Genomic DNA, 14574 nt, shown 5'->3' on the forward strand with positions numbered 1-14574 from the left:
ACAGATAGTTTTAGGTACTTCAGAAGCTACTCATAAGGAAAAGAGAATTGTTAGGGTTTGTGGCACATTTATATGTAGATAGTTTTCTAGACCTTCAAGTACCCCCCCCTAAATCAATCATTAATATTTGTCATCTCTTCATTTCCAGAACATGAGTGCTTTAACATTAGTTATATCATTTGATCTTTATCACCTCCTTAAAACTCAGAGAGAAAATCTGAGATAAGGCCACAAAACTTATCTGAGATAAGGGTAGAGGTCTTTCATTTCAAGATCAGGGTTCAATCCACTATACTACAGCTATGCCCAAACAAGTACTAACATGCATTGGGGCCAAGGCTCCTGGGATTTTTCTCTTTGGTGCTAATCCTGCTTTTTTAGGGACCAGAATACTCATTAAAGTCCTTCCATGGGGCACCTGGGTGGCTCAGTCGGTTGAGCGTCTGACTTCGGCTCAGGTCATGATCTCACGGTCCATGGGTTCGAGCCCTGCGTCGGGCTCTGTGCTGACAGCTCAGAGCCTGGAGCCTGTTTCAGATTCTGTGTCTCCCTCTCTCTCTGACCCACCCCCGTTCATACTCTGTCTCTCTCTGTCTCAAAAATAAATAAAACATTTAAAAAAAAATTTAAAAAGTCCTTCCAGGTTGCCCTCTTCTTGTTTTTGCTTACTGCTTTAGTAACTCAACTTCACCTCAGATAACATCAACAGATACCCCTTGTACTCAGTGGATTTTTGGATGGATTTCGCAACAGTCCTTCCTTAGGACAAGCTGCTCAGTTAAGTTTTTCTCATTTAACACAGAAGCATCTACTGCCTGGATACCAGAGTCATGTGAGGTGTGAGGATGCTCCTAGCCAGAAAGAAAGCAATGCTACCTACTGAGCTGGACCTTATGATTCCCTGTGGAATAGGGAAAACAGGAACAAGAGCAAGGCACACCTAATGGGAACCTGATTCTAGACCTTCCCATCTATACTTGTTACTGGGCACTGCCGCCTTTAAGCCAGCAGGTGGCTTCGCTCTCTGTTGCAGTCAGAGTGTGTTCCTAAAATGTTGACGGGCCAGCTGTTTTACTAAATGTGATCATTAACAAAAATGCAATTATTTTGTGGCATCATCTCTTAAGTACTATACCTCAAAGGACTAAAACAAGCTCACACCTGGCATGGAGGTAGCACTAAGGTGACCAGATGTCTCTGCTAATCACTGGATTTATTCTCTTACTTGGTCTACTCACCTGGCACCTGTGCTGGCAGACAGGCTCATTGGCTCCTGGCTAGGGAGCACATGAACTGAACAACCCTATCTTAAACAATTCTAGTATATGAGAGGGAGAGAAGAGATTAATACATAAGAAGACAGTCTTAACCCTTAGAATCTCCTTTCCTTTATTTTAGAGATTTGCATAACATTGGTTTAAGGTAGCTTTCTGCAATTTGTTTATCCTGATTATTTAAACTATAAAACAAGGATAGAGACTTAAGACTCGATTTTGATATAAAATATATTTAAATTCAAGAAAACAGGAGAGGTGGAGAGGAAGCTCCTTGTTTTGTTTCATTCTTTCAATAATTTCCCTCAATAAGCTAATTAATTGGCTTATCTTTGGCCAATTAAAGAGATTAAGCTAACGTAAAAGGGTTTTACAACCTGAGTTCTTGGAAGAAATGACTGGGGAGGCTTATGAGTTTTTAAAAAAACCCACATTAACAAATGACGTTTACATAAAGTTAATAGCAGGCTGAAATTTCCTAAAAATAAACCTCTTTTGTATATGTATAGATATAAAGTCCCATCACTGAGCTTTTACCACTAGGCAAAAATTTTTATTTTAATTTTTTTATTATCTTTTTAAAGATTTGATTTTATTAAAAAAATTTTTAATGCGTATTTTTGAGAGAAAGAGAGACAGAGTGCGAGTGGGGAAGGGGGCAGAGAGAGAGGGAGACACAGAATCCTAAGCAGGCTCCAGACTCTGAGCTGTCAGCACAGAGCCTGATGCAGGGCTCGAACTCACAAACTGTGAGATCATGACCAGACGCTTATCAGACTGAGCCACCCAGGCACCCCTAAAGATTTTATTTTTGAGTAATCTCTACACCCAACATGGGGCTTGTACTCCCAACCCCAAGACCAAGGGTCATGTGCTCTACCGACTGAGCCAGCCAGACACCCCCAAGAGTTTTTATTCTGATGGTCAGGATCACTCCCTCTTCCTTTCCCTTTATCTTCATAATAATGTCTAAGAGGAGATGCTACATGTTTGAGCTCTCAGGAACCTGGGATCTGCCTAGAGATAAGCCTGACAGATGTGCACGTTCAGCCCCAAGGCGTAGGGTTTAGACCACACCAACAATCCCTGATGGAGCTGATCTAGCAAATCCAGTTGAAATTTAAATCAGGTGGTCCAAATCCTTCACAAACCAGATTCTGGAGATGGCCCCAAATTGCTAATCTGAAATAAAGTCACTTGGGCCAGAATGATAAACTTCAGAGGACTCAAATTAGTGGAGCTATGTTCAATTCTGTGTTGTTTTTGTGCTTGGTTTCCTTTTTTGAAAAATGGTTTTTTAATTGTAGTAAAAAGAAAAACCCTGAGGGGTGCCTGGATGGCTGAGCCACTTCAGCATCTGACTCTTGATTTTGGCTCAGGTCATAATCTCATGGGTTTGTGAGATCTGAACCCTGAGTCTGGCTCCGAGCTGATACCACGGAGCCTGCTTGTGATTCTCTCTCTCTCCCTGTCTTTCTCTGCCTTTCCTCTTCTCTCTTTCTCTCTCTCTCTCTCTCTCTCTCTCATTCTCTCTCTGTGTCAAAATAAATAAATAAATTTAAAAAAGAAAAAAAACCCTGAATAATTTTAGATCAGTAATTATGGGTTGTACTAAGGCATAGACCCTGAACATTGGTTTAAAGTGGGAAGAGGTTTAGGGAGGGACAATCTTACCGTGTCAACAAAAGCATTTCCCAGTACCCTCCAGAGCCAATGTTCTCATCCAGAGAGCCTGAGAAAATGGCCCCTCAATTAAGATTAATATCAGAGCACATAAAGGATCATGGTTTCATTGAGTATTCAATTATAAGGAAACTCTCTGGTTGAGAATGCCTTCTCAATCGTATAAAGATGTTGACATTCAAGAGTAAGGGGCAAGAAAAAGTATGGACTAGATTAATTTATAAGAGCAGAGTGGAAAGGATCCCTATCATCTTGTGTGGTTGGAAAGGAAATCCAAGAAAAAGGAGCTGGTGGTTGGGTTTGAAAGTATTGTGTGTATGTTTTTATATAACCTTCAGATTAGATCATAGATCACAAAAGATCTCATTTTAGTTGTCAGGGGAAGTCAGTCAAAACGACTGACAGCCCATTCCTTTGACTTTGACTTTGGAATCATGCTGGAAAATTTTTTTTTCCAGTTTTGTTTATCCACTTGTTTCCCTTTGAATTTTTAGGTAAGCAGCATGTGATGAAGATTTACCTTCTTAGCCACATTTGTAATTCTTTCTCTGTACCTCACTCTTACACATTGTGTTTTCAGAAATGTGACTACATTTTGGTTTACTTTGCCATTTCATCCTGTGTTCTACTGTCAGCAAGCCCTCTTGCTCAACTATAGACCCCCAAAATTAAAGCCAGAAATAGACAAGACTGCTTAACTCATGTTGTAGCTAAAACCCATTGTGCTCATTTCTTATTGCACTTTCTTGAGGCATTGACAAAGATGTTCTGCAATGACTGAAACATTCCAACCAGCAGACCATAAAAGCCCTAATAGCAACAGAATGCCTAGACGACCACCTCCTACACTTCCCCTTCCCTGCCCATGATCGTGGGCTGAACACAAACCGACCCCATGCATGATCAGTGTTTTCTGCCCGCTCACTTGCACATACCCACCTGAACCTCTCCCGTAACCTCTGGGTGTCCATCTTGTTGGTGGAGAAGTCGATTGTCAAGGCTTGAGCCTGCCACCTTCCCCATCTGCTTGCACTGGAAATACATTTCTCCCTTTCTCTTTTCCAAACTCTCATCCATTGAGTTATTGTCTTCTCTTGTGACAAGATTATCCGAGTTTTTTCAACCACAGCGTTGGCACACCCAGCCAAGGGCTATGCTCCAGACTTGTCCCCTGCCTCAGGGTTCCTGGGTTTGAGTAGTTGGCTTCAGCAGCATCACAGCTTACCCATTCATTTCCTGACTTAGCAACTGTGATAGATCATTCAGTAAGACTACTTTCATATTTCATACTTAGGCGGTATTAAAAAGAATAATTTTCTACAACAAATTTATTCAAAGACTTCTAGTTCTTATTTTCTTTACATTTGATCTAGAAATAAATCAAACACTCCAGAGTTTTCATTTTCCTGGAGCTTAATATCAAGTCTCTTAGTGCTAATGAAAGATCTATACCCCTGACTATAAATCTTTGTCTCCTCCATTTACCTTCCCTGAATTTTAACTGGGATTCAATTTAATCATGAATAAGAACATGATCACTAATTATGGCTAATGTTTGTTGAAAACTACTATCTGCCAGACACTATAGTTACTGGAAGAGGTGATCTGCTCTGCACATGCCTGTGTGTTCTTGCTAAGTGTGGCAAGAACTCAAGGCTGTGCCTTGGGGGATCTAGACAACCAAGGCAAATGAGCAGGAGGCTCTGGCTACTGCTTTTGCCCTGGGTCATAAACTTCTTTGTTTCTGGCCCAGGAGTCCATGTCTTTTGCTAGCATCCTGTGGCAGGCCAAACTGTTAGTTTGTAAGTAGAGTAAAATTACAGAGCCAGCCTGCAGAGTTCCTAACAGTGTTTTGTATGTTGACTATCACATTTAATCTTCACAGAGCCCCTATGAAATTCTTACCCCACACCTTTCTGGTTACCATACTATCCTTCATCACTAAGTCACTAAGTGACCCCACGGTCAGTTCTCTTGTCAGAACCTCTACTCCATGTGCTTTCCCCGCAACCACCAGCCAAAACCCACAAGCCAGACCAATCCCAGTTAACCCTCTCTATGCCTGTGCTGTTGAGAGCAGTCTCTTCGTCCGTAGTCACTGAGATTCACAACATACAGCCTCAGCTGAGCCACCTTCACTCTGTCCTGAAAGCACCTCATCTGACTCATTGACTTTGGTGTCCTACCTCACAGGAAGCATAGAAATTCCCGGGAAGTAACTCCATCAACTCCCCTACACACACACACCCTGAATGGTATGTTTATGAACATGGCCCCCTAACCTCTTTCCTTAAAAACCCAAACAATTCAAGTGAAATGCTTCCCCCCAAACCATGCCTTTGATCTAGTCTCTGTCCATCTACCAGCAGTGCAGTTATGCTTGAATTCTCCTCAGTCATCCTCAGTCATAAACATTCTCAAGTCTCTTTCCTCAAGACTCCCCCAGGATGTTGTACATCTGAAACTAATGTAACATGGGTCATTTGTACTTCAGTCAAAACAAACAAACAAAAAGACTCCCCTAGGATCTCTTCCTCCATTTCTCTCCTTTCCACAGCCAGCCTTGCTCCTCCCTACCTCTACTCCTCCTCCGGGCTTCTCATCCATTGCATCACAGAAGTGCTCTGGCAAAATTCAACTACGATCTCCTAACTGCCTAGTCCAGTGGATCACTTTCATCTCCACACATCAAAGTGAGAGACAAAAGTTTATCAGGACCAGGGAGGAGCAGGGCTGGGTTGTTTGATCCTGGTTGAGGGACAGCCAGGTACAAGTAACCTTTCAGGGAGTAGCCATGAGAATCAATACCCTGTTCTCACTTTCCTTGCTCTTTATGTCGTATAGGTGCTCATATTGGCTGGTCCTCACTTACTGGCCCAGCCAGCTCTACTGGTCCAGAGGAGCTCTACTGACACCATTCATACAAGCTAACTTCCAGAGCAGGTAGAAGAGGGTGATAGCTGACTTGGAGGGCAGGTAGAGGACAAACAGTATAACCCAGTACTGCGTACTTTCTGAGACGATCTTAGTAAACCATAAACCACTTAATTTTTCTCTTGGAGACAAGAAAAGAGAAGGCAGCATATATGGCAATCAAAATATGGCACATGGGGCACCTGGGTGGCTCAGTCAGTTATGTGTCTAACTCTTGGTTTCAGCTCAGGACATGATCTCAGAGCTTGTAAGTTCAAGCCCCACATCTGGCTGTGCGCTGATGGTATGGAGCCTCCATGGGATTTCTTCTCTCCCTCTCTCTCTACCCCTCCCCCACTTGTTCTCTCTCTCTCTCTCTCTCTCTCTCTCTTTCTCTCTCTCTCAAAATAGACAAATAAATAAACTTAAAAAAAAAACTCATGGCACAGAACCTAAAATTACAGATGAAATAAGCAACTTTAGGTTTTCTCCGTGAACACAGGCAAAACACTTTTTTATTTTTATTTTTTTACAATTTTTTTTTAATTTTTTTTTCAATGTTTATTTATTTTGGGGACAGAGAGAAACAGAGCATGAAGGGGGGAGGGGCAGAGAGAGAGGGAGACACAGAATCGGAAACAGGCTCCAGGCTCTGAGCCATCAGCCCAGAGCCTGACACGGGGCTCGAACTCCCGGACCGAGAGATCGTGACCTGGCTGAAGTCGGACGCTTAACCGACTGTGCCACCCAGGCGCCCCGACAATTTTTTTTTAAGTAATCTCTACGCCCAATGCAGGGCTTGAACTCATGACCCTGAGATCAAGAATCACATATTCTACCAACTGAGCCAGCTAGAAGTCCCTCACCACTTAAATTTTTAAGATGATTTCAAACCAGGCAATAGCAATTTTATTCTTAAATGATCATATGATGCCAAATGTTAGCTCTGATAGGAGTTTACATTTGAAGAGGCTAGTGAACTGATAGGTTCTTTATAAAAAATGACTGTCAAACAGGATTTGTTGGATAATTTTCTATGGAGGCAAGAGTACAGCAAATTGTTTTCAGTTTGAGTTTAACTTACTTGGGTAATTTTGAGATACTTTGGGATATTTTCATCGTGTGCTTGTGTATGCTGGGGTAGTATATAGATAGCATTGAAATCACTGATGTTTAATTTTGTTAAAAACTTATATATTATATTAAAGTGTAAGGCTCAAATATTCCTTGGATCCATGACTTCCCTTGGCTGTACTCTGTATTTAATCATTTGGCAACCCCTTTCCCCACATAGTCTGCCAAGGACAGACACCAAATGTAAGAGTGAAAGGTCCTTGAAGATTATTGAGTTTGACACCAAAATTTTACAGATAAGACTAAGATCCAAAGATGCCACAGGAATTACACAAGGCCAAGCAGCAGTTATTAGGAGAGACTAAACAAGAATTCAAGTTCCCATAACACTTAGTTTGCTGTCATTACTATGTCCCCAAATTTGCATGGGGCCACTCACAATGTGGACCAAAGTTTCCCTTGAATGCTTGCCCATTGCTCAGAGACCCATTCAGCTGGAAGCATCATAGACAGGTGCCCACAGCACAGTGCTGAGCATTCAGGCACCTGTGTCAGAACTGGTCTCAGACCCAACAGCATGTGAGCCCTTGGGCAAGCCCTTTTTCTCCATGTGGGCCTAAATTTCCCCTTCTGAAAAAAAAGTGGTTGGGAGGGGAGGAGAAGAGGAAAGTTAGAACAAAAAATTCCTAAGGTCTCATTCATACCTAATTGTGGATAAGTGCTAAACAAAAACTTGGGTTACTCCTGTGGAAATTTGTTTTATGAAAATAATGATGTGGTTGTCTTATATCTGGAGGGCATTTTAAATCTCTGCAGATATTCGGGATGCCTGGGTGACTGAGTCAGTTAAGCATCCGACTCTAGTGTTGGCTCAGATGATGATCTCACAGTTTGTGGAATTGAGCCCCATGTCAGGCTCTGTGCTCACAGCATGGAGCCTGCTTGGGATTCTCGCTCTCCTCTCTCTTTCTCTCTCCATCCCTCCTTTTCTTGCTCTCTATCAAAATAAATAAACTTAAAAAAATAAATCTTTGCAGATATTCAAGGAGATTCCTAGGAATTACAATTTATCATCTAAGTAGATTATGTTCTTGTTTCTAAAAGAGAAACACTTATTGGACTTTAATAACATCAGATTAGGATCACCAAAGATACATCCTGCTTTCAAAGTAAACACATTTCCACCCAGATTTTAGTGACCTCCAGGACTAAGAGAGAAGGAACTGGCTTTGAATTAATTATGTCTATTTTCCCACATGGAGAAAAATGATAGAAAGAATTATGTGCCCAGGCCCTTCAAGAAGCAGATACTAAAATGTGATTAAACGTGCAAAAATGTTATTAGGTGACACGCATATGAGAGAAAATGGGGAGGGAGCCAGAAAAAGTTGGGAGAACAATCAGACTATGACGTCAGTTTGACTACAACTAAAGGATGAGGGAAGGAAAGTTGGGTAAAAGCATCCTAGACTGCCAGGCAGTCCAAGAGAGGTTCTGCAAGGACATCAGGAGTGCTTGAACCAACCTTGGCCATCAGAACAGTCCTTTCTCCAGAAACAGACTTGCCTTAGTCTTATGTGTGCAGGACAAGAGGATAGAGTATGGAAATCCATTCAGAGCTTGCACCCTTGATTTATTAGGTTCTCTTTATTAAAGTCTTTGAGAAACATTCTCAAGGCCTCCATAAATTTCTATTCCTTTGACTTTTTAATATCTCAGGAAGTGTCAGCTCTAGGTCCCAGTTATTATTTTACTGGTCTTCTCTATAGGTGCACTGTAAAAAGAATATGAATTCTAATTCCATAATTCCCACTTAACCTTCTAGAATTAACTTTTTCCATATGTAATGTTGACTTTCTTCATTGGTCTATTTTTTTTTTATTACTCTAAAACATGACTGAAAGAACTTTGTAGAAAAATGTATAAGAATGGGTGAGGCTACAGAAATTGTCACAAATATATTCTCACTTATTTGGTGAGTTAGAAGGGAGTAAGTATTAAGACAATATTTTCCTTCATGTCTTGAGAGCTGGGCCTGGCCTGATATATCCCAAATTCTAGGAACCATCAAGGGTATAAGATAGAGAAGACTCGTGGGAATGGTTGGAAAGAACACTGTACATACTTCTAGAACAGTTCACATGTCCACACTTGTGCCCGGCCCTCCCAAGTGTCAGTTTGAGTTCTCTTCATACTAGAAACATTGTCAAAAGGGTGTTAGAGCCTCTTGTCTAAACTTCTACTATTCTTGTGCCATACCCCTTCTGCTCTGGGATGGACTTTGCCTTATTTTGGAGAACTTCCTGCCAATTGCAGGAAATGTCCATGCTCTCATGCAGTTAGTTATGTTCAAATTTGAAATCTAGAATCCTCCTCTGTATTTAAAGAAAGTTGCCTCCTCCAGTTGTTCTCTGTTAAATGCCTGGTGCCAGTTTTTTGTCACTAGAGAAATGTGTTGCAAATGGATATAAGCCAATTTGGTCTTGCAGACTCTCTTAGGTTCTTTTGTAGCAACAACAACAACAACAACAAATATAGTAGTTACTAAGAAGTTGGAAGTGGTCATGGATTAGCAATCCTCAGTGGCTGGAAACAGAACGAATTTGGAATCAAGCCTTAAATTCCATACATATGGTATAGCCTGTATACCTCATTGGATTCCTATACTCTCTGTTCATGCATGAATAGGGAGTATATTAAAAATATTTTGGCCAGTCTGCCCAACTGCATACCCTTAATTTTACCAGTAAGAGCCGGTTTCCTAACATTCAGACATACTAACTAGCCATTAATTTTGTAGATACAACTCATTTTGAAATTCATTTCATCACCCAAGCTTCCAGTATCCATTGAGTGATAGATACGAGAAGTGCATGTAGTTGTTGCCTTTAGAGCATAGGCTTTCTGATTCGATGCTAGCTGACCCTCGAGGCCAGCTGCACTCATGTTTGGAGTACCAGCTGAAGCTGGACTACAGACACATGATATCATACCACCCATGCTGAAGTATCCCAAGGATATTCACAGACATTGTATTCAGATGATTTCTCTTTCTCTTTATGGGACCCTAGGGCTCTTCTTTCTGTCAGCACCTCTGCCTGCTGCAGGGATGTGAGTTGGCCTTAATATACTCAAGCTGCTGACAAGGAATGCTTCCCCTCCCTGACCTCTCTGTCTCCCCCCACCTCATTCTCCTCCCAGCACCACTCTGAGCAAAGCCAGTTAATTTGGCTTTGAGGCCTTGGCCCTTGCTCTTCTCTCTTCTTGGGAGTGCTTTTCTCTTGGCTCCTTGCATACCTAGCTCCTTTAGTTCTCAACATGAATGCCACCTCAACAGATCAACCTTTCCAGTGTACCCCATCTAATTCAGCTGACCCTTCTCCTGTTATCTTTTATGACATCACCCGGAGTGTTTCCTATATATTGTCTTTCATATGTTTTAATTTTTTTGTTGTATATTGTCTTGTTACTAGTTTGTTGTTTTGTTCCATATCCATTGTCTTGTTTTGTTTTAAGGGCCAAGAGGTCAGGCACTGCCTTGTTTACTACTGTTGCCTTGGTGACTAGAGTAGCATTTGCACATAGTAGATGTTCATTAAATGTTTGCTGAAGGAACATATATGGTGTCACCAACACTGGGCATGAGATATGGACTGTATGGTCTTTCTCAGGTAACAGTGTTAAACACTTGTCTTACTGGAGTCAGGGTTCTCCTATCCATTTCAGGTCCCAAAGGCATCTTTGGGACTTCAAAAAACAAATATTCCTTTACATATCACTGGACATTTCATCCTTCAGTCCTAACAAACTCCCTCCCTTCCTGCCTGCTAGAGTAGGATTGCACAGCCTATCATGCTGGATAGGTCTTGCTCCACCATTCATCTTAAGTTTTTGTGCCAGTTACAGACTACTGACGCTGAGCTTCAAATTCATCCTTTTTTGCCTGCTCTGTGAAAATGGATCATGGCTCCACAAATACTTTTCCTTTATCCTTTGTCAGTTGGCCAAGTGTTAAGCTTTGTTAATAGAAGACAGTGGAGAGACATTGCAGGGGGAAAGGCTTTTGCATCCTGGTTCCTGGTTTGCTATGCACAGATTCACTAGAGCCAAGTAATCTTGTAGAATGTCTACTTTCCAAAGGCTGTAGACAGGAGGCACTGGATAAATATTATAGTAGAATAGCCCTAAGTTCCTAAACTTAAATCCTATCACAAGAATTCAGGACCCAATAGAACTGTCATGTTAGGGAGACCTTATGACAAATTATTTGTTAACAAAGTTTCTTCTAACTTGTCAAAATATATTGACATTTTGGCAGAGAATGTGTGCTCCTGGTTTTTCTAAAAAATTGTTCAATTTGTAAATAGCTCAGTTCATTAAAAGGTATCTGTTAAAAGCCCCTATGCCAGAAGTCTTCCATTGGACAATTATAAAAGAAAATGAAATAAATCAGAGCTAAAGCCCTCAACAAAAGTAGAACAATTATAAGTAACATAGCAAGTGCAAAGGGACACATTGCATCCAGGAACAGATGAATGGATAAACAAAATGTGGTATAAACATGATATGAAATATTTTTCATCCTTAAAATGCATTTTTAAATTTTTTTTTTATTTTTGAGAGAGAGCACATGAGCAGGGGACAGAGAGAGAATCTTAAGCAGGATCCACACTCAGCATGGAGCCTGACATGGGGCTTGATCCTACAACCCTAAGATCATGACCTGAGCTGAAATCAAGAGTTGGATGCTTAACCCTCTGAGCCACCCAGGTGCCCCTATTATTCATCCTTAAAAAGGAATGAATGAACTTGAGGACATTGTGCTAAGTGAAGTAAGCCAGACACAAAAGGATCTGTATGATTCCACTTATGTCAGGTATCTAGAGTAGTCAAATTCAGAGAGACAAATAGTAGAATGATGGTTGTCAGAGGCTGAGAGGAGGAAAGAGTGGGAAATTATTGTTAAATGGGTACAGAGTTCAGTTGGGAAAGATGAAAACATTCTGGAGATGAATAGGGTTGATGGTTGAAAAACACTGTGAATATATGTTTTAAATAATGTTTATTTATTTATTTTGAGAGAGAGAGAGAGGGAAGAGGAGAGAGAGAGACACAGAGAGAGAGCGAGCATGGGGGAGGGGCAGAGAGAGTGGGGGACAGAGGATCTGAAGCCAGCTGTGTGCTGACAGCAAAAACCCAATGCCAGGCTCCAACTCACAAACCGTGAGATCATGATCTGAGTCGAAGTCAGGTACTTAATCAACTGAGCCACCCAAGCGCCCCAACATTGTGAATATACTTAATGCCACTGAATTAATACACTTAAAAATGATTAAAATAGTAAACTTTATGTTATATATGTTTTAATGCAATAAATAAATTAAAAAGTGACATATTCCAAAGTGAATACATAAATGAGCATCTTGCCCTGACCCCTTCCACTTCCAACAACCCACATACACCCCACCCTGCCTGAATCTTGTAGATCTTGTGCACATCATCCTTTCTGCTCTGAAACACACACACACACACACACACACACACACAACTCCATCATTCCAGAATTGTGTTATTTTACCAAATAGGCAGATTACCCACATGCTTTAAGGCAGTGTTGTCCGATAGCAATAGAACATGAGCCACATTGTAGTTTTAAATCTTTAGAAGAAGCCACATTAAAAAGGAAAAAGAAAAAAAGTAAAATTAATCTAATGTTATCCTATTTAATCCAACAAATCCAAACAATTATCACTTCAATGTGTAATCAATATAGAAAAATTTTCTATATTTAACTTTCTTTTATTGATCATACTAAGTCTAAGGCATTCGACACCTCCTTCCCATCTCATTTTGGACTAGGCATATGTCACTAGTGGCTACCGTACTGGGCAGTGTGGCTTTAAGGACTCCAGAGAAGAATTTCTTTTAAGTAAAACATGTTTTAAAGAATTTAACACTTGGGGCGCCTGGGTGGCCCAGTCGGTTAAGCGTCCGACTTCTGTTCAGGTCATGCTCTCACAGTTCGTGGGTTCAAGCCCCATGTCAGGCTCTGGGCTGATAGGCCAGGCTCTGGGCTCTGGGCTGACAGGCCAGAGCCTGGAGCCTTCTTCAAAAATTCTGTGTCTCCCTCTCTCTCTGCCCCTCCCCTGCTCTCACTTTGTCACTGAGTCTCTCAAAAATAAATAAACATTAAAAAAATTAAAAAAAAAAGAATTTAACACTTGATTTTTCTACAAGGCAATGTAGGAGTTATCACATGGAAGATTGTATCTCATTTTGTGATTTTTGATTTAGAATTAGAAATGGTGTGTGTTGATGACATGTTGTTTAATCAGCAGTGTCTTTTTTTCCACGTGGCACCTAATATAATGGCGCATGCTATAATTAGTGACATTCTAGATTCTAAGAAATACCAATCTTACCTCTCAGAGATTCTGGTTCTTCCTCCATGAAAGGGGTAATAAAGGACCTATAGAACAAGGATGTTGGGAAGACTAAGTAAGATAATGTGTGTAAAATGTTTAGCAGCTTTTAGAGGCTGTGTGTGTTTCTTGTCTCACAGCCCCCTTCCATCTTCCATTTCTTTGACTTCTGCGTCTGGCTTCATATCTCCTCCAACTCTGACTCCTTCCATTCTCGTTCACTTGTAACAACCCTTGTGATTACATTGGGCCCACTCAGAAAATACAGGATAATCTCTCCATCTCAAGATCTTTAACTTTATCACATTTACAGGCTTTCCTATGAGTTATATATTTACAGGCTCCAGAGATTAGGATGTGGATACCTTGGCAGGGCCATTCTTCTTCCTCCCACATCTGGAAAGGGGCAAGTTGTTGCTTTACCTGATCTCTATACTCTTTCCATGGAATAGAAAGGACCCAATATGCTAAAGAGACTTATCTTATCAAGGCAAAGGAGGTAAGAACAAATGTAAACCCAAAGATTTAGAAATTTGCCAAAGCAGTTATAGATAACGAAGAAAGGACAAGCAGAATGGGAGCTTTCGTATTGAAGTGAAACTCTCTTCTTACGTAGAAATGTCCCTGCCTCTCATTTATTTACCCAATTTGGAAATAAGCACCCCCCCGCCCCCCGCTGTCTCATCTTTGCCCAAAGAGTCTGGAGGTTACTGTAAACACTTTTAGAGCTGGTTGTTCTCAGCCGTGGCTGTTTACTGGAATCATCTGTGGTGCGGAGTTGGGAGGAACCAGGGACATTTCAAAAACGTCAGTGCCCCTAAATGAAATCAATCTGGGATTAGGGCCCAGGCACCAAGATTTTCAAATATCCCCGGTGACTCTAATGTATTACTAAGACTGACACTCTCTGGTGTAAAGGAAATAACTGGATTCCTCTTCCACAGGCCCTCAAAATGTTCTTTCTCTTTTCACTTCCTTTACTAAATAATGTGCCACTTTGGTCTGAGTATTTCTGGGAATTACCAGCCTTGAATTTTAAATTTAGGAAGTTTAACCTAGGAGGGTGCTGGAGGAGGTCATCAAGAGGACTCGACCACTAATGACACATGTGCTGCACTGGGCAATGGGTGGCTCCTTGCTGCCCCGTCCTTGGAATGTGCTTTCCACCTGCTTTCCCTGCAGTAGAAGCTGCCTCAAGGACGTCACTT

Source organism: Acinonyx jubatus, chromosome B3, assembly GCF_027475565.1.
Source record: "Acinonyx jubatus isolate Ajub_Pintada_27869175 chromosome B3, VMU_Ajub_asm_v1.0, whole genome shotgun sequence".
Classification (NCBI taxonomy): domain Eukaryota; kingdom Metazoa; phylum Chordata; class Mammalia; order Carnivora; family Felidae; genus Acinonyx; species Acinonyx jubatus.